General features: G+C 38.0%; 1 long non-coding RNA gene across 1 annotated transcript in view; it reads right to left on the bottom strand.

The window, feature by feature from the left end:
• LOC137239337 (uncharacterized) overlaps window positions 1-24,929 on the bottom strand; it is a 222,814-nt gene that overhangs the window by 40,575 nt on the left and 157,310 nt on the right. The gene's annotated exons all lie outside the window — the stretch shown is intronic.

The raw sequence follows: 24,929 nt of genomic DNA, 5'->3' as shown, positions 1-24,929 counted from the left end.
ATAACTAGAAACGTGCGAGGTAGAATTGGACCATGAAAATCTTAAATCAAGGGAAAGAGGAGGACGAAGATGGAACTAACACTTGTTGGTATTATTGTAGTAGGCATAGCTCTCTTCTCGGTGAAAGATTTGTGGGCTCAGAGCGCGGGAACTCGTTTACTATGCGAAATCTGAAAGCAGATTGAGGGCGAAGTTATGATAGGGTGGTCGCCAATGGGTGAGAGGAAGCAGGCACTTGTGCTGGCCTCCTTCTATATAGCTCATAAGGTGAGAACATTGTATTAAGGGCTCAAGATGCTTGTAGAAAAACAAGGGCGATTTGTCATAGGCGCAAATGCAAAATGCGCACCACATTGCGTCAGGAAGTGGCGGTAAAAAATGGTATAGGGGAGAACTGTAAGCGAATTTGAAATAGCCAACAGAGGAAATGTTCCCTCACATGTTGGTGCAACATCAAGTAATATGCTTACTATCACATTGAGTTCAGGGCGCAAGTTTCCAGCGTATGAGTTTATAATCGTCGATGGAGCATGAGTCATATTTCTCAGACCATGCATATATGGAAGGGAAAAAACTTTTCACAAAACCTGGAACGCATTATTGCATAGCAAACTGGGATTACCATGGATGTTGCTACCGTGGACAAATTGATGGAGTACAATAACATAACCAAAAGTTAAAAAAAAGCCTATAATAAAGCCTACCCTTCGAAGAGACATAGTGCCAAAGCAAAGAGTAAAGAGCTAGCGATTCTTGGAAAGCAGTTTGGGGACCTTTGGCTAGGAACTTTTTTAGAATGCGAAGGCTGTTGGGATAAATATAGGTTTCAGTTGAAGATTTACAGGCGCCACATTGGCAAAGCAAAAATAACTTCGTGAAAAACTCACATAGAATGCTCTCGCATATCGGAGAGGTTGTGAAAAGTCTTATCCAGCGCTAAAATAGGCAAGAGAAAAATAGAGGAATCGTGACGTAGTTAGTAGTTAAGAGCCTCTTTAGGCGCTGGTTGCTGTACCTTTACAAACAATAAATGGTGGGAAAGATTCAGTGGACAGTACTTACATTCCAACTGCGTCCGCAGAGTTATATATGAATATAGCAGGAAGAGGGCTTCCCATATACGTAATACTCCCCAGCCTTCAGAGCAGTTTTCAGTTAAAACAACAAACATAGTACCATTATTTACAGATCAACTCCAAATCTCGCTCTCATTCCCACTTTCAATCCTATCCATGCTCTCACTCGAACTCCTACCCCAATGTACAATCACGCTCTCACATTATCCACCATCTAAAGTCTAAATCTTCGACATTTTACAGCCCCTCCACGCCTTTTTTCCGCGTGGTCCATCATGTGCACCTCTCGCCTTCTCTTAATTTCGCCTAATCTGACTGAGACGTCTACGGGCAACCTTCAAAGGATGGGCCCTTTTTAGCTGGTTAATCGATCTCTTTCATTCTATTGAGATGCAGCGATATTTGTCTTTTTGAAAGTGTTCTGTAAAGTTTTATGAAAATGTTGTAAGTTCTGAACAATGTTTCATAGCTTAATTCTAGTTTAACCTCTTAATTTCTTATTGGCCATTTTATTTTAATTTTATTCAAGGAATCCCCAAACCCAATTATAATTTAATTCAAAGTCATGTAAACCATAAGTTAATTATGAACTTGCAGCTCCACATAAATCATCATGTACTTGCAGCTACATAAGCTTAAATATAACCAAAGAGACATCAATTGCCTACCTTACAATTCAGTTAGCAGTAAAACGTAATATCAAACATGTAACATAAATGTATTAACTTTATGACATAAAGCTTTCCAACCCTTCACACACTGGACTTGTTATCCTGTTGTAGGCGAATGTCATAATTACTGACAAATTTCATCAATGCTTGCTCATGTGAGAACAGAGGTTTGTATTGTCTTAATTTGAATGTGAACCCGGTTACAAAATCTCTTCAGCCTTGTCAACGAAGCGATATACTTACCCTGAGCTATTACATAAAGAAATTTTAGTTGTTTTACCGCACTCCTCCGCTCCGACGCGAGTGGAGTCACAGTTTTAAATTAATCGTGAATAGAGACTTTTTCACCGAGCCAAATAGCTTAAGACTTTTTCTGACTTCAACCCGACGGACGGTGGTACTTCTCCCACTCGGGACATTGAAATAGTCTGTCGGGGCGCTAGATTTAGGGTAAAGAGGTTGCACCTTTAAACATCGTGTTCTTCTGCGCAACGACAGATGAGTGGGGACATGGAACAGGACTCGTGCTTTTACTGAAGAATATCAAGAAAGGATTCTTTTGATCCGATGGAAATTTCAGAACCAAGTCTTTAATTTTATCATAAGTGGGAGCTGACTAACTTCGCCGCATCTTAAATTATGGTCGGCTGGATTACCAAGCTCCTTCACAAAAAGATTTTCAAAAAGATCTTGTTTTTTTTTTCAATAAAATGCCGTATCCACTTTACAATTTACTAAGTATGTGCCTTAATTGGATTATTCCAGTAAGTTGATAATCTATTGTTCAAGAATTGGCGCAATAATGGGATTAATCAAAAACGCGATTACTCAATTTCTTTGCATTTTGATTAACTAATCAAAGTTTTTTGATCTTATTGCTCACTTGAAGACGTATTTCAAATTTCTTTGTTGAATTTAAGACTGCCTTGCAATTATTTACGTAGAGAGTGCATTCAAATTCTGTTATTATTCTTGAAATAATGTCATCCTTGTTTTTTTTTTAGATACTACAATCCAGTTCTATTATTCTTCTTTAGACTGCTTTTGAATTTTTCATTCATTTAAATTTCTTTATTTACTTAAATTCTGCATTCAAATTCCGCTGTGTCTTTGGAAAGCATTGAGAACTGCATTCTCATTCAATAATTCTTCTTAAGACTGTATTTAAATTATTTACGTTCTAGTTGCGTAATCAGTTTAGATTAATATTGTTTTATTCTCTTAAATACTTAGCCAAATCTCATCATTTTTTTTTAGACCTCATTGTGACTTTTAATCACTTAAGTACTACATTCATATTCAGCTATTCCTTTCAAGATTGTATTGTAACTTCAATATTTCTATGTAAACTGCATTGAAATTCCATTACAGCATTTTAGACTCGCTTGAAGACCGCATTCAAATACCGTTATTTGTACACACGTTTCTTAGTATTCTTTAATTCAGATAAACACTGCAATTACACTCAATCACTCTTCTTAATACGGCATTGCGATTTCAAAATTCACTGGGAGGCTGCGTTCAAATTTCAATATTATTATTTATTGCGTTAAAAATTTTCTTATTCCCCTAAACAATGCATTCGGTATGTTTTTCATCTAAAGCATGTATTAAAAATAAGGTTTGCGCTTTTATTCAACTAAAAGATTAAGTTGAGTAATCAATTGTTCAACTAACCGTTTATTTGATTAACTAAATCGTCATTTATCATGCTCGATCTTTACATGAGTAATTTTTAAACAGTTCAATTAACAGTTTTTCATTTGGGTCATTATGAAATATGCAACATATCCTGATAATCATATCATTTAAGCTTTGGTTGATCAAAGCATAGATTCCTCAAGTAATCACAAAACTGATAATCGATTAAACTTACTTTATGATTAATCAAAATATTGAACTAACCGATTAATTGTGTAATTTAAAAAGTGATTTACAATTCTCAATTACATTAATTTACTCTTCTTGATACTGCGTTACGATTTCAATATTCACTGCGATACTTCGTTCAATTTGCATTCTTGTTACTTATTGTGTTTTATTTTTTCTTATTCGCCTCAAGAAAGCATTCAAGTTGTATTAGTCCTCTTGTTAGTCTGACACATTTTAGTTCTTTTTCCTATTTTTTTGATTGCACTCAGACTTATTTAATGTATATCCCTTCTTTTCCCACACGACGGTTACTACCTCTTGATATGACCGTTGCATTTTTTACCACATTCACTCTGTTACTGAACAGTGTTATATAGTACAACAGTAGCAGCAAGCACGAACTGACACAGTTTAAGGACTTCAAATAATTTTGTTTTGCAAATAACTGAAACCAATAAGACCAATTTGAAAAAGCAAAAGGGGAGAGCTTAAAGAAGTACCTCATGTTCTTGTGCTAGCAAAAAGTATCAATTTGATCAACTCAAAGGCACTGTCCTATTCACTTAAGCTTATACAGGAATAAAGGTAATTGAGGCAATAACTTACAAATCGTACTTCGTACTTACGTATGAACATACATGCGTATATATGCACTTGTTATCTCCTAATGAAAACTCATTTATGCAACGAAGTACAAATACTGATTTAAAATAGAAAATCGACCTACTTACCGACTGACTTTGTCGAACACGATAATAATTTCCAGCACAAAGGGTATGAATATGTTTGCACATTCCAATGAGATTTAAGCTTTTGTAGAAAGCACCAACTTACCACAAGGTAATCCAAAAACAGACAATAATCATATGCAACACACATACAAATGTACTTATAATGCAGCTAAAAACAATACATACAAGCGCAATAACAATAGCTCTTAGCACGAAACTCACTGACAGCTGAAGCTCATAAGAGTGAAAACAAATAAAGAACCAAAATGCCAATAATGAGGATTATTATGGCAATTCAGTCACTTGTTTTGAAAGCCAATACATAAACTAGCTCTATTAATGCCCTACTACTATAATGAGAGTTTGTATGGGGTATTCCATCCCATTTCGGCCAATTTTGAACCCGACCCCTTTAGCATTGGCTGAAAGTTTTTCTTCTTTTTCTAGCTTACGAAAGACGTTATTCAGAAGTTTTTCAAATTTTTTCATCCAACTCAAAAAAAGATATGAATTTTTAAAAAAACACCGTTTTTGTTTTCAAAATGCTATAACTTTTTAAAAAATTGACCGTTTGGGATCTTTTTTTTTAATAAAATTTGTTTTTAAATGTACTTTTCGGAAAAAATACAAAAAAAAAGTTAAAGTTTTTTTTTTTTTTTTCAATTAAATAAAAAAACAAAATATGGGCCCACTCCGGGATTAGTGGGGATGATTGCAGAATTGATTGAAGTTTTTTATGAGAGAAAAAAAAGGGCGAAATTCGAAAAATCTCGAAAAACTGAAAAATTACAAAAAAAACTTTAAAATTTTTTTTGAATTTTTTCCGAAAAGTACATTTAAAAACAAATTTAAAAAAAAAGATCCCAAACGGTAAATTTTTGCAAAAGTTATAGCATTTTGAAAACAAAAACGGTGTTTTTTTTAAAATTCATATCTTTTTTTGAGTTGGATGAAAAAATTTGAAAAACTTCTGAAAAACGTCTTTCGTAAGCTAGAAAAAGAAGAAAAACTTTCAGCCAATTCTAAAGGGGTCGGGTTCAAAATTGTTCGAAATGGGATGGAATACCCCATATATATGTATGTATAGCTACTTGGGGGTAAACATTATAAACTTTTTTTTTGTAGTTAAGCCAATCAAAGTATGAAGCCTGCAAATCGCCTGATCTGATAAATATGTTTAAAACGCCTAAAATTCTGTAACACATCGTGCTGAAATTTTTTGTCAGTGATAAGCATATGTATGTATGTATGATTTAATGTAAATACGCCATGCAGGAAAAATTTATAGCTATAGAATATTTACATTAGGACATCATTTCGGCCCCATCGGGTTAGGGGGCTTAGAATATACCCGCGGTAGGTATGCCTGTCGTAAGAGGTGACTAAAATACCAAATTGATTCAAGGGGTTGCCAGCGTATTATATAGCTTCTCCTACCCAATTGTCAACCTCACCTACCCGGGGCGAATACTGTTTCATTAACAGCCGAATCTCTAGTGAACCCTGATGGAACTAGGGGGTAGAGAGGGCTGGATGGCCTAGAAGGTTTAATGTAGTATTAATCGTTCCCGAGATGGTCGGGCTAGTACCTTTATGGTGCTTTGTTGCCGAAACGTATCAGATCTGCATCCGGCAAAGGACCGTCAACATCGATAACACTCCCCAAAGCCTTCGGGGAATGCCCTTATCGCTACAACAACAATCACTTCCAGTAGTAAACGAGTGTCGTGTAGTCATAAGAGTAGCGAACCCCTCTTCGCTAAGATGAAAGAGGAAGAAAATAGCTCAAAAAATGAGTGCTACGGCAATCTTCCAAAGAGAAGATTGAACCAACGAGTAAGGGGAGCACACACACAGCTAGCTAGCACAACTACACTACACACAGCAGAAGCTTTCTTCGTGATTCGTATAGAAACTTTTAAGAATATTGTCCGGACTTTGAGAGGAATAAGTTAGTGATCTTTTTTGAAGTGTTATCGATATCTGTTTTATTACAACTCGAGGAGGCTACGAAATGGTTGTTTTCGGTAATAAACTTATAAAATTTCGATAACAACCCGATAAGTTAGCTATACAAATTGAGAACACGCCAGTAATATTTCTATAGTAAATAAATACATTTTTGATAACAAATCGTTTAACTTCTATACAGAATCGATAACACGCCAATAACGAACCGATAATTCATTAATAACAAGCCGATAATAAAAAGTTCGCAACAGCATTACTTTTCGATAACCAATTAAAAATTTTCGAAAACAATCGCTGTGTATCGATAACAAATCGATAAAATGAAGTTGTCAAACCGATTTTTCCGATGAAAAATCGAGGACACGTATATACCGACAGCAAACCGATAAACCCCGACTGCAAATTAACAGCAAACCAGTAGCTAGTCGAATCGACATAAATAACCGGTCGATAACAACCCAATTACTTGTCGATAGCGTAGAAAAGTGTAGAAACTTCAATAGCAATTCGATAACACTTCGTTGGGTTACGTTTCCGGTATTGGTTTTGGTTTCTACTTTTCCCTTCCTATGCACAATTTTTCTTTGTCATTGCCTTTCCTAGCCTTTCACCACCATTACGCTTCCATTCGCTCTTCACTTACATTCTGAAATCGCTCATATATTATACAACTCTCACATAGCGCTTTCTCTTACCCTACACTTACATCCCCTATTCTCTCATACAGCATACAGCTCTCACGGCTTCATTCCATTTGATGATGTCTCGTTTCTAAGTGATAATGGAGCTTCGAATGTTCTTAGATGGAAATCGGCAGTGCCCAAAATCAAGCCATGAGTGTCACGAGAAACGCCAGTGATGGCGTCGATCCTTCAGCACCCTAAGACACCACTATACTAAACCACACAGATTTATATCCCACTTTTAGTAGTTCATCGCTTGAAGGGAGCTTGTTTTGAACAAAAAATGTTCCTAAAAACAGATCATTGGCATATGAGCAATAATATATACAAAAGTACAAACTTATCTTATACATATGCGCATATGTAAGCTTCATAACTTAGGATGTATGCATGTGCAAAATAGAAAAGGAAAAACATTTTCATAAATTTACTCATTGGTTTGAGAGTTTTAGATGTATGCCGTGTATGAAGGTTGCCATGTACATATATATGTTTTTACCACAAATCTACCACATGTTGCGTGTGTCCAGTACATGTAGGATAACACAAATCAATTAAAATGAAATGAGCCATCAGGTAGGATACATTTTGACCTAAAATAGTAGACCATAGTAAAGAAGGCTTCAGCACTGGTAGATCAATGCATTGACGCAAAATTTAATGACTAAAAGAGCGGAATTCACTCATCTTAATGTATTCAAATTTTTTATTTTTTTTTTCAAATGAAGTTTGGAGGCATAGCCACATACGAAGCTTCCAGATTTGAAGATCTCCACTAAACCCACACACTTACATATATGGTACACAACTGTTGAAATACGAGAAGGCAATATAGTGGGGTTCTTTGCTGAGGTAACTGAGAGCACCGGTATATTTAGTGGGAGTCGGAATGCGCTTAAGGCAATATCTTAATTAAGACAACATCCTCAATTGTTCTTGCATACTTTAAGAGAACGCCATCAATTTAGCCACTGTGCACAAAAGGGTGGATGGTTAAAGCAATCAGCCGGAGCCAAAGTGATGTTTTTGGGAGCCATACGGATCCAGAAGTGCATTGCGTGTGCACACCTGCTCTAGATTTACAAACAAAAGCGCTACATATGTAACGATAATGTAAGACTTATCATCGTGTACATCCCTCGCAAGATTTTTTTTCAATGCACCTGCCCCTAATTTCTCTTCTGGCCTTTAATACGGTGTTATAAAGTTTTCCTTTCCATATCATCTTTTACTCAAAAGTTCGCCTCGAAAGTAGAGGTGAGATAGCTTCCTCTTCGGGACAGGATTCTGTGGTTGTTGTTGTTGTTGTTGTATCGATAAAGTTGCTCCCCGAAGGCTTTGGGGAGTGTTATCGATGCAATGGTCCTTTGCCGTATACAGATCCGGTACGCTCCGGTACCACAGCACCATTAAGGTGCTAGCGCGACCATCTCGGGAACGATTTATGTGGCCACATTAAACCTTCAGGCCATCCCATCCCTTCCCACCCCAAGTTCCATGAGGAGCTTGGGGTCGCCAGAGCATCGTCTGTTAGTGAACCAGGGCTACGCCGCAGATAGGTGAGGTTGACAATTGGGTTTGGAGAAGCTATATATTGGGCTGGCAACCTGAAGGGTTGCGCTACACAGCCCTTGAATCTGGTATTTTAGTCGCCTTTTACGACAGGCATACCTACCGCGGGAATATTCTGACCCCCTAACCCGCTGGGGATTCTGTGGTCTTACTGTGCTATTCCTATTGACGTTTCTGAAATCCTTGATTGCGGGTTCGCCGTTAAACCTCTCTACGCTTAAGCGCACGATTCATAATATAGTGGCCCGTATTGTCTTTTTGCATCCAGAAAGGCACATATCATTACATTTCTGCACTCAAACGTACTTTGAATTACTGTGGTCAACTAATATAAAGCAGTTTATAGCGACCGTCCTGTACTCTAGGCATGCTGGTCTGGATGCAGAGCTGACGCCCATATCATTCTGATGCAAACATTTATATAAACTTGAACCCACATTGAACCACATCTTATATTTTACAGGACTGCTTTTTCTAAATTTAAAGCAGAAATTTTGAAATAATCTAATAATACTTCATATATCCACTTAAAACACTATATTCACATAAACTCAGCCACAGTAGACGCTATTCAATAAGGTCGCGCAGCTCTAACCACTCACTTTGAGACACAACCATATCAGGTACACACTTAGATCGACCATTTTCAAGGGATTAATATAAATTTATAAATATTATTTAAATCCTTACACCTACAAATTTCCTTTTCCACTTCCTTCACCAGCACCTGCATCTATATCATCAAGTCAAACGCTCGATGTTGTCAAAGACAATCAACCAAGTAATTTTCCGCAACACAGAAACCCTTTCAACATCTCAACAAGTAAGTTGGGTTTTTTGTTTTTATATTTTCATTTTTCGCTAGCAAACTTCATCACCGTAGCACAATATTCAACACCTTTACCAATGTCACCGACACTCGTCAAGTGTGTTCACCCATTTGTGCATCTATATTGCATTGCTTCTTGCACTTGCCCTCTTTATTCGCTTGCCTTCGTTCTTGATCCTTTCCTCTTAGCATATCACCTGTAGCCGCATAAATTTACAAGTATAAATACTCTAAAATATATAATACCATTTGAATGCTGCTGGTTGCTGCCAACTGCTAAACTGTTTCATGCCTCATTGCTGGTAGTGACAACAACAATGCAGCGGCGAATGTAATAGAAGAAGTATAAGTAAGTTTTTATATGCGTGGGTTCAAATATTGTATACCCAGTATTGTTTAATGGCTACCTTTTCGGTGTCATAGTTCTAAACGAGCTTTTTGTACCCTATCTGGATCGTTGCCATCATGCTGTTCAATAGCTGCTACCCACCCCATGCTTGTTAATCATTTATCAGCAAACATCGCTCTTACTCCGAGGTGTCTAAAAGCGTCGGAAATCTATTCAGCCATCACCAACATGTCGTGTGAGCGCAGCTACTGATATACAGCAGAGCAAGTAGTAAATTTAAAATCGGTTGTTTTTCAAGCAATAAACATCCTATATACGAATTCAGCTTACACCATTTACCATTCACCCTGTAAACAAGTGCCACTAAGGAAATGACTGTATAAGATGACGAGATCGGTTAACATAATGTCGATCGGCTTTAAGATAATAGATCTTTGAAAGCATTCGCAGTCACAAGTTTGCGCCCAACTGTCACTTAGTCGTTGTAGTGAGAGCTTATATAATGCTCGTAAAAATTGGGTAAATAATAGATATATTTACAGTTAGAGCACTGGTCACCTTAAGTGAGTAGACTTATATTTGCTTCCCTTTCACACGCTCAATGATCTCAAATTTACTTTCTCGTATCGATGAATCCACAAACAAATTCACCAACCCGCTATCTAGGAACAGTTTTTCAAAGACGCTTTCCTAAGCATGTCCTCTAGATTAAGTTTCCAAAACACCTTCCTGCCAAACCATAGTAGGTTGTTTGTGTTCTGGTGAAAATTGTATTTACTTTAAAGCCGGGCTAAATCAGATTTTTTGGACAGATCAAGCAAGCGTTCCAGAAATTCAATGTGAACAGCGGTAAACTACTTAGTCAGACCTTCATGTTTTTTAGACCTGGGAACTCTGAGATAAGCCCTTTTTTAAGTTAAACCACAGAAATAATAAATCTTGAACTTATTGTCGGCTTTTTATCGATAGCAAAATAATAACTCTTCAATAACTTTACGATACCAAATCGATAACGTTTTTACGGGAAATCGATAACTTTGTGATAACGTATAGATAACTGTTCAGTGATAATTCGCAGATAACTCGATAAGGGATTGGAAACTTTTTAATAAAAAATCGATAACTTCGATAAATCGGTAGCTGCTTGATAAAATTGCCATACCTTTTCGATAAATAATTTAAATTGTGTTTTATAGTAAATCTATAACTTCTCGATAACTATTCGCCTAAAGCCGGTGTCTCATTAACGTGTCGATAGAAATGTATATCACTTCGATAGAAAATCAACAACTAGCCTTTTTCTCGTCGATAACACACCTACAACAAACCGACAAAAATTGATATAACGCCTTGCCTTGCCTTAATTTGCTGTCTGATTTTGGTCTTATTAAAACTACCATGTACATTGACTAGACTTACGCTTACAGTCTGTATTCTACAACATACCAATCCTAAACATTACGTCCAAACTTAGATTATACATACTGTAACGAATTAAGTGGGATCCTACTTATTATTGCACCTTCTGCTAACGTTCGAATCGGTAAACTGCTGAATAAGTCACTCCAATATTCAGTATTGCAAACTTGTCTTTATTTAGATTACTTTGGGAGTAGTACTTCACAATTATACATCACAATCAATAGCGTGTTTAAATCAAAACTGATTAGCCATTCCTCAACTTGCGCTGCTTTTGTACTCTCTCTTACCTCGTCCTTTTATTTCTACTAAGGTCTAGACGTTTCGCCTTTTAGAACTGTTGTATCTCCTGCTTGGTAATTGAGCTATAAGCGTGTGTATGTGTGAGTAACAACTTCAGCTGATAACTACATGTGTGTGTGTGAGATATCTCTTCACTTCGAGCTGCTGTTTCTGTACACAAGTTTCGCTGCATACTGTATTTGTTGTGCTGTGATAATTTACTAGCAACCTAGTGATGTCAATATTCGCCACAATACATATGTATGTCGTCTATTCTCCCATATAGCATCTCACTTCCAAATACTTTCTTACGCTTGTATCAACCTTACGCTCTGGCTTCCCCAATAGCGTAGGCAAATTTATTTCATATCAAAATGTTACAAACATCCTGTGTGTTGGCACTACCGGGTGTAACATCATCAACCAACCGTAGAAATGCATGCAACAACTGCAAGCAATTCATCCTGATTTTGCCAAGTACAAATCGCACCTCAAAATCCACAACAAAACCCATATTGAGTGAATGCAGAATGCTTTGAGTGAAATTTATTATGGCAATACAGCAAATTTGAAAACTCTATTTTCATTTTTGGCCCCTGACTACCCTTTTCTGGCTTTCAGTTCGTTGTATCAATGCTTCAATGCTTTTCGCCAAACGTCTAAATACGAGAAAAGCAGTCATCAAACCAACGAACCGACAAACCGACCTCCACTCGAACTTTCAAGTACAACTAATAGCTCTAAGGCTGCAATTGTGCTTTCCAATCCAATCTACCGAGCAATTGCTCTTGCTGCTCTGCAAGCAATCCTCGCGCTGTATTCGTATGTGTGTGTGTGTGTGAGTGTGTGTGTGTGTGTGTGTGTGCGTGTGCGTGTGTCAGTAGTGTATATTTGCTGCCATTGTCTCTGCTCAAATATTTAAAGTTTTAACTACTTGTAACTCGAGCTGTTTGCCTTGTGTTTCAATAGTTCGTTTAGCAAAACTAGTACGAGTGAGTACTCGTTCTCGATACGGCAATTTAGTTAAGTTTCCCAAACAGCACTACGTAACACTACAAATATCTATACGCACACACACACAAGCACATGTACATTTGTAACTGCAATTTGCTTGAACAATTACAACAAGTTTTGGAATTATTGTACCATGTATTTTAAGTTTCTTCAAATACAATCAAGCGTGTCTACGCCTTCTGTGCTGAACGCATACTTACTTTACCGAAATTTTGTAAAATATAAAAAAATCTATTATAATAAAAAAAAATTAAAAATGAATGTGCAATAAAATTTGAGTAAATTTATTGAAATTGCGTTGCAACTAAATTACTCGCCTTCCGCCCTGCTGATCTGTTCTGCTTACAAGGGCTGCTACGAATGTTTTGAATTTACAGATTTAAAGTGCATAATTTTGATTTTGGAATATATACTTATATGTTTCTGCTTTTCTGTGATTTCTTTTGGAAAAATGAGCCAATTTTCTTTTTTTCATTTACAAGAATTTTTAAAGACCCTGACCGTACGGCGTGATATCAATTTATTATCGAAGTATTAGCGGTGTGTTATCAATGAGTTATCAGTTTGTTATAGACGCGTTATGAGAGCGATATCGATTTCTTATCCACGAGTTATCGCTTGTTATAGATTGACGAGTTATAGACAAGTTTTCATTCTTTTTCCAAATGTTATGAATTTGCTATCGATAGCAAAGGCTACTGTTGACTTATCGATTTGTTATCGACGAACCATCGAAAAGTTACCGATACCTTATCAGAAAGTTATAAAGCTATCGAACGATTATCGCCGATTCATATAAAAGTTATGGATAGGCTATCAAAATTTATCGTAAAGTTTTCGATTTTTTGGCGGAGCGTTGCCAATTTTTTATTGGCCTGTTATTAATTTAGAAACAAATTTATCGATTTGCTATCGAAAAGTTAACGATATGTCATCAAGAACGATTTTTAATAGAGAAGTTGTCTTTTTATTATAGAAAAGTTATCGATTTTTTATCTAAAATGTATCGATATTTAATAAAAAAAACTAATCGATTTGTTATTGAGAAAAAATTGATATGTAATCGGATTTTCTTTTTGTTCTTAATTTAGCAACGTTGTCTTTTTTTATTGGAAATTTAGCAAAAATTAATTAGAAAATATCTAAAAAAAAAAAAAATAAAGTCTGAAGTCTTATATTTTTTAAGTTAAGTACACAATTTTTTTGCTTTTACATTTCATTCATTTTTTAAGAATCCGAAACTTAATTTGTTATGGATTTTCTTATATGTGTATTTGTTTTTTTTTTTAATTTCGAGAAAGTAAAAAAAAATTTTAAATAATTATTTTGTTAATTAGAGCTTTTGTATATTTTATTTACCGACTTCCTATCTAAAACGTATCGATATTTCATAAAAAAGTAATCGATTTGTTATCGAAAAAAATCGGTTTGTAATCGCATTTTTTTGTTTTTAATTTAGCAATGTTGTATTTTTATTTATTTATATGGAGGGTGGAGCCGTGTGTAGAAGTCCACGAAAGTGGGGAAAGCTTCTGACCGCCATTCACCTGGGAATGGCCAGAGCGATTATTTTGCATGCGGTTCAAGCACTTCACTACTGCCGGTCGCTTGCGATCAAGTATCCTCTGGGTGAGCTAATGTGAGAAGGCGACAACCTGGCTAGGCCACTCTGACATAATCGGTTTAAGGGCTAGCCGGGGGAGATCTCATCGGTAGCGTCTGTACACCTCTAGGTGCGGCTGAAAGCGGGCGTCTGTCTTGGAGCAAACGGCTCGCTATATAAACGTGCAAGTAATATTTTCACCCCCGCTGAGCGGGTTGTGCGCTGGGCTTGGGACCCGTCACGTAAAACCATACTTCAATGAAATATAACAACAAGCCTCGGATAAATACACTCTCTATTGATGACGACCATGGCAAACGTTTGAAGGACAATGAATTGAGGGCATGCACCTGGAACGTCTGCTCTCTAAATGGGATTGGTGCAGATGCCCGGCTGGTTGATGTCCTCGTCAAAGCAAAATCTGACATCACCGCCATCCAAGAAATGCGTTGGACGAAGCAAGGAAGAAAGAAGATCAAAAATTGTGACATCTATTGGAGTGGCCATACGAATAAGCGCAGTTTTGGCGTCGGGTTCGTGGTGGGAGAGAGACTTTGTCGCCAAATGCTGGCGTCCACGCCTGTGGACGAGCATCTCGCCGCTATCCGAATAAAAGCAAAATTTTTTAATATATCATTCACCTGCGCACATGCGTCGACAGAGGGGAAAGACGATGAGGTGAAAGACACATTTTATGAACAATTAGAACGCACATACAAGCGCTGCCCCTGTCATGATATAAAAGTCGTGCTTGGCGACTTTAACGCCAGGGTGGGCAAAGAAGGTGTTTTTGGCCCTACAGTCGGAAAGTTCAGCCTACACAATGAAACTTCTCCTAACGGACTGAGGCTGATTGACTTTGCCGGTGCTCGAAACATGGTCATATCCAGCACGAGGTTCATGCATAAAAAGATACATCAAGCTACATGGCTGTCTCCTGATCGAAATACTCGCAATCAGATCGATCACGATGTGATAGACGGACGGCATGCCTCCAGTGTTTTAGATGTGCGCACGATCCGAGGACCTAACATCGACTCGGACCATTATCTCGTTGCAGCCAAAATACGCACCCGCCTCAACGCGGCTAAAACAAGGAACAAAAAACACAAGGAAAGCTAGACGTCGGAAAGCTTCAGTCACAACAGACTGCCAATGATTTCGCAACTCGACTCTCACACCTGCTCTCTGAGAGCACAACTCATCCTGAAGGAATACTGGAGCAGCGGGAGCATATCTCCAAAGCACTTCGTACTTCCGCCGAGGAAAAAATTGGTTAACGGCAGCCACGAAAAAACAACTGGTTCGATGAAGAATGCCGCGTTGCAACCGAAAGAAAAGACGCTGCCTACAGGGCTACGTTAAAAGCGAGCGCGACAAGAGGAGTGTGTGAACGCTATCGTGAGTTGAAAAGGGAAGCGAGACGCCTTTTCAGGAAGAAAAAAGCAGAAGCAGAAAGGCGGGAGTGCGAGGAGCTTGAGCTGCTAGCCACCAGGAATAACGCCCGAAAATTCTACCAAAAAATACGGCGACAGACGGAAGGTTTTAAGACCGGGGCAAACTCCTGTAGGAATGAAAACGGCGACCTTGTAACTGATGTCCAGAGAGTGCTTAGATTATGGAGGGAATACTTCTCTGCTCTCCTAAATGGAGGCAGCAATTCACCGCGCAGAGATGAAGAACCCGATCCCGCAATCGATGATGATGGAATATATGTCCCCCCGCCAGTTTATGACGAAGTTAGAATAGCAATAACCAGATTGAAAAACAACAAGGCCGTGGGCGCTGATGGATTGCCTGCGGAGCTATTCAAGTACGGCGGCGTGGAGTTGGTAAGGCGCATGCAGCAGCTTCTTAGCAAAATATGGGAATACGAGTGCATGCCCGACGGTTGGAATCTAAGTGTTCTTTGCCCAGTCCACAAGAAGGGGGATACTGCAAAATGCACCAACTATCGTGGAATCAGCCTTCATAATATCGCATATAAGGTCCTTTCAAGTGTATTGTGCGAAAGATTTAGGCACGCCGTGAACCGGCTGATTGGACCCTATCAGTGCGGCTTCAGACCTGGTAAATCTGGAAAAAACCCGTGAAAAGAGAATCGACACACATCACCTCTTCGTCGACTTTAAAGCCGCCTTCCACAGCACGAAAAGGAGCTGCCTATATGCCGCTATGTCTGAATTTGGTTTCCACGCAAAACTTATACGGCTGTGCAAAATGACGTTGAGCAACACCATCAGCTCAGTCAGAATTGGGAAGGACCTCTCCGAGCCGTTCGAAACTAAACGAGGTTTCAGACAGGGTGACCTCCCATCTTGCGATTTCTTTAATTTGATGCTGGAAAAAATTATACTAGCTGCAGAACTTAACCGCACTGGAACAATATACTATAAAAGCGTGCAATTACTGGCATATGCTGATGACATTGATATCATCGGCCTAAACACCCGCGCTGTTAGTTCTGCTTACTCCAAACTGCATAAGGAAGCGGTAAAGATGGGTTTGATGGTGAATGAGGACAAAACGAAGTACCTGCTGTCATCGAGCAAAGAGTCAGCGCATACGCGCCCTGGCAACCACACTACTGTTGGCAGCCATAATTTCGAAATAGTAGAAGACTTCGTTTATTTGGGAACCAGCATCAACACTAGCAACAACATCAGCACTGAAATCCAGCGAAGAATCAATCTTGCCAATATATGCTACTTTGTACTAGGTAGGCAATTGAAAAGTAAAGTCCTCTCTCGGCGAATGAAAATCATACTCTACAAGTCACTTATCGTACCCGTCCTGCTATATGGGGCAGAAGCATGGACCATGACAACAGCAGATGAAGCGGCTTTGGGAGTGTTCGAGAGAAAAGTTCTTCGAAAGATTTATGGACCTCTACGCGTTGGCGATGGTGAGTACCGAAGAAGATTTGATGATGAGCTGTACGAGCTATACGCAGACATCAACATAGTCCAGCGAATTAAAACGCAGCGGCTGCGCTGGCTAGGCCATGTTATGCGAATGAATGATGATGCTCCGGCCAAGAAAGTGTTTCTATCGAAACCCGCCAATGGAAGCAGAGGTAGAGGGCGGCCCCCACTCCGTTGGAAGGACCAGGTGGAAAACGATTTAAACTCCTTTGGTGCGACCAATTGGCGCCGGGTGGCGTAGCGAAGGAGCGACTGACGCGCCTTGTTGTACGGCCATAACCGTTTAGACGGTAAGTAAGTAAGTAAGTATTTTTATACTTTTCATGAAAATGAAATGGAATATTAATTTCGTCACGAAACCCAAAATTGTAAGTCCTTAAAGGAAAATAGATAGACCCACCGTTAAGTATACCGAAATAATCATGATGAAGAGCTAAGTTGATTTAGCCATGTCCGTCTGTCTGTTTGTATGCAAACTAGTCCCTCAATTTTTGAGATATCTTGATAAAATTTAGTGAGCGGGTGTATTTGGGTGTCCGATTAGACATTTGTCGGAACCGGCCGAATCGGACCACTATAGCATATATCCTCCATACAACCGATTTTTCAGAAAAAGAGGATTTTTGTCATATCTTCCTCAATTTAACAGATTGAAGCTTCAAACTTCACCATATACTTTCGTATATTACACATATTGTTGTCTGAAAAAATTTATGAGATCGGTCGTATATATAGTATATATCCCCTACAACCGATTGTTCAGATAAGAAACTTTTCGTAATTACTGCCCTACTTTAAGAGCTAAAGGCTTCAAGGGACTGGGACTGGGATTGGAATAAAATACATATCATCTTCTGGGATAGGCAATAATGGATGCAGAAGAATGAGAAGAAATTGAGAGAAGAGAAAAGAGAAAAGAGAGAAGGAGATTGAGAAAGAGATAGAATGAGACGAAGATGGAGATAGATGAAGCAAAAAAGACGGAGGGAGGAGTGAATAAAAGGATTAGGAAAAAGTAAAGAGGGGGGAGGGCAGAGTCAGACGGAAAAGACTTATTAAAATGTATGCAGATTGGCCAAATTTAGGGCAGGAAAACGTCTGCCGGGTCTTTTAGTAGTAGATATACGGCCATAAGGTCAATTGGCCTTATTACCACTTTGAATAGCCATAAGTTTGGTTGAAACTTTGCACACGTATCAAGGCTCGATGATAATGCGTTACTGTGATGGTGTGGTGACATAAGGTAAACGGCCATAGGGTCAATTGGCCTTATTACCACTTTGAATGGCCATAAGTTTGATTGAAACTTAGCACACGTATCAAGGCTCGATGAAAATGCAATAATGTGATGGTGGGCTGACATAAGGTTAACGGACATAAGGTCAATTGAACTTATGACCACCCCAAATGGCCATAGATTTGAAACCTTGCATATAATGCGAACAACGCATTCCTTTATTAATGATAAAAATGGATGCATAGCACATCTACCAAAGAGCATACTGGAGCCCTTTTTAACACGCTTTTATTAGCTTGGCCTGTATCTATCTATGTATCTATGTATCCGTGTATGTATGTAACGGAATCTGGAGTGGAGCCGAGAGCCCCGATAATGCAGAGCTCCGAACTCCGTTGCACCTTTTGAAGCATTTTAGGATAGGTACTTTTAGCTAGTGCAGGCCTCCAGACCAAGGCAACATAAAGAAGAATCGGGCGCACAATGGCTGTGTAAATCCAGTAGGTCACCTTAGGGGAGAATCCCCAGGAGGTGCCAATTGCCCTCTTGCAGGTGAACAGCTCTGCTGCTGCCTTCTTGGATCGCTCCACTATATGGTCACTCCATAATAGCTTCCTATCCAGAATGACTCCCAAATACTTGACTTGATCGCTAAACGCTAAGAATGTACCCCAATTCTTGGCGGTGTAAGATTTGGTACTTTGTACCTCCTCGTGAAGAGAAGAAGCTCGGTTTTATCCGGGTTGACTTCCAAACCTGTGGCGGGTTGTTCTCCTGGAGCAGCTCCAGGATGTCAGCTGGGTCCGTTGGCGTCACTGGAACCCAGGCTTTAGCCCTTGGTCGTGAGGGGATATCACGCGCCTCCACTACCTTGAGGCGCGCGCCCGGATATACCACCCCTATCAGGGTGACGGCGGCCCTATAGAGGTTTACCTACCTGGCGTCGTCACAGGCAAATAGCTTGACATTGCCCTGGAACCACCCTGCAACGGTGTAAGATGGAGGTGGACCAGGGTTGTCTTTCTTAACCTTAACGGCCACCGTAGCGAGCGCGGCCTCGATCCACTTCCACTGTTGTTTCAGGATCCTGCCATCTTCGCTGCTCTCGTCGATGCCTCCCTGCGTCTTTGCCCTTTTCGGTGCCGTGGGGTTTGATTCATCCATGGACCGCTGGCGTTTCGAGGTTTAATCACTCTCGACTAAAACTTTTAAAATTACTTGAACTAAATAATTAAAAATAAATAATAGTTTAAAAAAACTAAAAAATACGCTTTTATAGCTAACCGAACTAAAAAAAAGAAAATAATTTTCAATTAAAAAGAGTTTATATAACAGTAGTAGAAAGTCAAACAATCATTTATAGTTAATCACCTCAAAATAAAATTACTATATAATTTAATTTATTAACAGAATAATTTTATTCACATTAAAAAGCGTGGGGTGCTTGATATTGAATGTTACAATTATTCTATTGGCAACTATCTGAGAGGAAAGATATGAAATGTAGTCAAATGCACCCCACGCTTTTTACTCTGAATTAAATTATTCTGTTAATAACTTAAATTTTATTATAATTTTATTATGAGGTGGTTAACTATAAATGATTGTTTGACCTTCTACTACTGTTATATAAACTCTTTTTAATTGAAAATTATTTTCTTTTTTTCAGTTCGGTTAGCTATAAAAGCGTGTTTTTTAGTTTTTTTAAACTATTATTTATTTATTGATTTTTTTATTGTTAGTCAGTTTGGTTGATCATTTACAACTCTCACCCAATCTTATTTCGACGTATAGGCACATGCTTCGAGAGATTCGCCGTCTTGGTCCCAGGAACCAATATTTATCTATGTAAACCAAGCGCTAAAGTAGGCTCATTGAGCAGAAAGAGGTGGTTGGTGTAAAAATATAAAGCGGTTTAACAGCAACAAATCTCAGCTTATACATTTACCTGAAAAACAAAAAACACAAAATAGGCTTATCAGAATTTTATTTTAAACAGCTCTGACTATCCCTGGAAACATTTAGACAGACATGAAATAATCCCAGCTGTATGATCAAACCCGGCAGATATTGTTCCGAATTTCTCTATCTTTCTACCTGCCTATCCTCTGTCGGACTCTCCTACTCTCTTATTTCCTCTCTCCACTGCATTTTCTGTTTGACCTTATTCGACTAATTCAATTTCCCTCGACTTCGAGGCTGTAAAGTTGAGTAGAGATTTTCACTGAGAAGCTTCCCATGGCAGAAATACACTCGGAGTGTTTGCCAAATCACTGGCAAATGCGACCCCGCTTAGTACAACTTTTTTCTTACTAAACAACTGTATTCAAAATTTTTAATGTTGCTTTACTCGTGACTTGAACCCAGAACCTACGTTATGGGACGCGGAGCACGCTGCCAGCATACCATGGCTCGCGCGGTGGCTATACAAATTTTTACCATCTATGTGTAAGCTTTCCATATTCTACGTCAGGGCTATTCATTTCATAGCACAATTATGCTCTCTCAATTCACACGCATATGGTTCGCTCTTTCGTCGTTAATTGAGTTAGTCGTCGCTTGGCACTTGGCGTAGCAACATCGGTGACTGGTATTGGCTGATCGGTATCAATATATGTATGAAAAATTATGCGCGATACATATGCTTCTTGTTAGCTCGTTGCTTGCTAGTAAGCGACTAAATGAAAAATTAATTCACCCGCACGATCATCGCGACGATTGCGCTCTCACTAATATAGGTGCCAGTGTTGCCAGGTTAGCCTTTTCGAGGCTACATTTAGCCTTTTTTTTTGCCTTTGGCCTCGAAATTTTGGGTTTAGCTTCGTGACTTTTTTCTAGCCTTTTTTACTCCGAATGCATTTTTAATAATTTCTAAAATAAAATAATTTCAATAGTTCCTGTGAATACCTAATACCTAATAATATGAGTTCTCTACAAAAGATTAATTCTTTTTCTGCTGAAAATTCGTTGAAAGTTTCAAAGCCAGATGTATTTTCTTACTTTGAAAAAGAGAAGTAGTTATTCTTCAAATCAAATAACATTAATAGAGCTGCAGTGGCGAAAACTCATAACAATACAATCGAAAAATGTACACTCCACCATGGAATTTTGGTCGGAAATCCGAGAACATAAAAATGCATTAAACAAACCTCCTTTTTTAGAACTTGTCGAAATCATATTTAGTTTTTTAGTATTACCACTCAGTAACGCGGAGGTTGAAAGAATTTTTAGTGGCATGAAAATTCTGAAAATTAAATTAAAGAACAAACTAAAAATTAAAATGCTTAATGCGCTGCTTAATATTAGATGCTCGTTAAAACGCTTATCTAAATGTTGTACGGATTTTGAAATTACCGATGATCTCATATTTATGGTAAATAGTCAAACTTTATACGCAGACTTAAGCTCTTCTGATTCTTCAAACGGGGAATATTTTATATAAATTATTAGTATGTAATATTTTTTTTATGTATATACACATATGCAATCATTTAAAGTAATTCCATATGCTAGTTAAGGAAAATGTGCCTGATATGTTTTGAAACAAGAAGTTATGTTTAAGTTATGTTTATAAGTTTTTATTTACAAATGTGTAAACTAAAATATAAAAAAAAAATTTAATAAATTAACCAAAAAAATTTCTGGCCATTTTTTAGCTTCTTTTTTTTCTAAATTTAGCTTTTTCTAACCTTTTTTTTTTTTGCCAATCTAGCTTCTTGTTTTGTCATCACCTGGCAATACTGATAGGTGCACTTTCAATTTTAAATAGCCCTGTTCTACGTCATTGTCGTTAAGTGTTGATGAAATAACTGACTAATAAAAAAAACTCTTGCTATACTCAGTTGAGCAGAGCTCACAGAGAATATTAACTTTGATTGGATAACGGTTGGTTGTACAGGTATAAAGGAATCGAGATAGATATAGACTTCCATATATCAAAATCATCAGTATCGAAAAAAAATTCGATTGAGCCATGTCCGTCCGTCCGTCCGTCTGTCCGTTAACACGATAACTTGAGTAAATTTTGAGGTATCTTGATAAAATTTGGTATGTAGGTTCCTGAGCACGCATCTCAGATCGCTATTTAAAATGATCGATATAGGACTATAACCACGCCCACTTTTTCGATATCGAAAATTTCGAAAAACCGAAAAAGTGCGATAATTCATTACCAAAGACGGATATAGCGATGAAACTTGGTAGGTGAGTTGAGCTTATGACGCAGAATAGAAAATTAGTAAAATTTTGGACAATGGGCGTGGCGCCGCCCACTTTTTAAAGAACGTAATTTAAAAGTTTTGCAAACTGTAATTTCGCAGTCGTTGGAGATATTATGATGAAATTTGGCAGGAACGTTACTCCTATCACCATATGTATGCGTAATAAAAATTAGCAAAATCAGAGAACGACCACGCCCACTTTAAAAAAAAAATTTTTTTAAAGTCAAATTTTAACAAAAAATTTAATATCTTTACAGTATATAAGTAAATTATGTCAAGATTTAACTCCAGTAATGATATGGTGCAACAAAATGCAAAAATAACAGAAAATTTCAAAATGGGCGTGGCTCCGCCCTTTTTCATTTAATTTGTCTAGGATAATTTTAATGCCATAAGTCGAACGAAAATTTACCAATCCTTGTGAAATTTGGTAAGGGCTTAGATTCTAGGACGGTAACTTATTTCTGTGAAAAAGAGCGAAATCGGTTGAAGCCACGCCCAGTTTTTATACACAGTCGACCGTCTGTCCTTCCGCTCGGCCATTAACACGATAACTTGAGCAAAATCGATGTATCTTTACTAAACTCAGTTCACATACTTATCTGAGCTCAATTTGTATTGGTATAAAAAATGGCCGAAATCCGACTATGACCACGCCCACTTTTTCGATATCGAAAATTACGAAATATGAAAAAAACGCCATAATTCTATTCCAAATACGAAAAAGGAATGAAACATGGTAATTGGATTGGTTTATTGACGTAAAATATAAATTTAGAAAAAAACTTTGTAAAATGGGTGTGACACCTACCATATTAAGTAGAACAAAATGAAAAAGTTCTGCAGGGCGAAATAAAAACCCTTGAAATCTTGGCAGGAATACTGTTCGTGGTATTACATATTTAATAAATAAATTAGCGGTATCCGACAGATGATGTTCTGGGTCAGCCTGGTCCACATTTTGGTCGATATTTGGATATACAACTACCACCACTCCCTTTTAAACCCCTCATTAATATCTTTCATTTGATACCCATATCGTACATACAAAGTCTAGAGTCACCCCTGGTCCACCTTTATGGCGATATCTCGAAAAGGCGTCCACCCGTAGAACTAAGGCCCACTCCCTTTTCAAATACTCATTAACATCTTTCGTTTGATACCCATATTGTACAAACGCATTCTAGGGTAACCCCTGCTCCACCTTTATGGCGATATCTCGGAAAGGCGACCACCTATACAACTACCACCACTCCCTTTTGAAATCCTCATTAACACCTTTCGTTTGATACCCATATCGTACAAACAAATTCTAGAGTCAGCCCTGGTCCACCTTTATGGCGATATCCCTAAATGGCGTCCACCTATAGAACTATGGCCCACTCCCTCATAAAATACTCTTTAATACCTTTCATTTGATACACATGTCATACAAACACATTCCAGGGTTACCCTCGGTTCATTTTCCTACATGGTTTTTTTCCCTTATGTTGTCACCATAGCTCTCAACTGAGTATGTAATGTTCGGTTACACCCGAACTTAGCCTTCCTTGCTTGTTTTATAATAATATTAATAACGGCTAGATATTTCGATCGGTTAAGGCTTGGTTTCCTCGAAAGCGGTGCCGCTATATAGAGGCCGAGTACATTGTCAAAAATATGGCAATGTAAAAGTAATTATGTGGAAACTAAGAAGACGGTGAAGTTCACCGGGCGTAATATGGCGGCCGAGCATAAAACAACCCTGCCGTAATGACGGTAGAAACTCGTTCATCACCGTTTTTTCCCACCGCTATTGTCAAAGCGGTGAATATTTTGTCAAATAGTTATTTCAAATTATTTATAAAATAAACAACATTTTTGAATTGAAATTTCTTTCTTGTGAATTTATTAAAAGAAAAATTATAAAAAAACTAAAAAAAAAAACAGGCAAAAATGTAAAATTAACTTTTGCAACTCGTCTGCCGTAACAGTTCGTAGTTTCCAGAAAAGCGTTGCCGCTAGAAGCGGTCGTAACATAGCTTTACCGCTTTTGGAGGAAACCAAGCCTTTATACAACACTATGTAAAATATATGAAAATAAAAATTGCTTCTCGCCTAAGATAGCTTATAACGAGCACTCTGCCGTCAGCCTACCACTTTCAAAACTTATACAAAGAAATTCTATGCATTACTCCTCGTTTGGCACTTTGATATTTAAACCTTTCTCACCCAGCTCAATGAGTTCAAGGAATTCCACGACAATTGCGGTGTTAAGCCACGCAAGGTAATTGAAAACTAAGTATCTTGGCACAAGAAATATTTTAACTCGAAGACAAAAGGAAGCAAATGCAAAAGAGATTTGATTTCGAAAGAAATGTTTAGTATAAAATTATTCCCGTAGATGATAGCAGAACCCCTGAGGACTGGGATCAAAACTCACACTTACTGAATCTAGACTCTGATATGAAGTTTAAACGGTAAGGGGAAAAATAGG

Source organism: Eurosta solidaginis, chromosome 2 (genome assembly GCF_040869045.1).
Source record: "Eurosta solidaginis isolate ZX-2024a chromosome 2, ASM4086904v1, whole genome shotgun sequence".
Lineage (NCBI taxonomy): Eukaryota > Metazoa > Arthropoda > Insecta > Diptera > Tephritidae > Eurosta > Eurosta solidaginis.
Note: the sequence above shows the minus strand (reverse complement) of the source record. Positions and strands in the feature narration are given on the sequence as shown.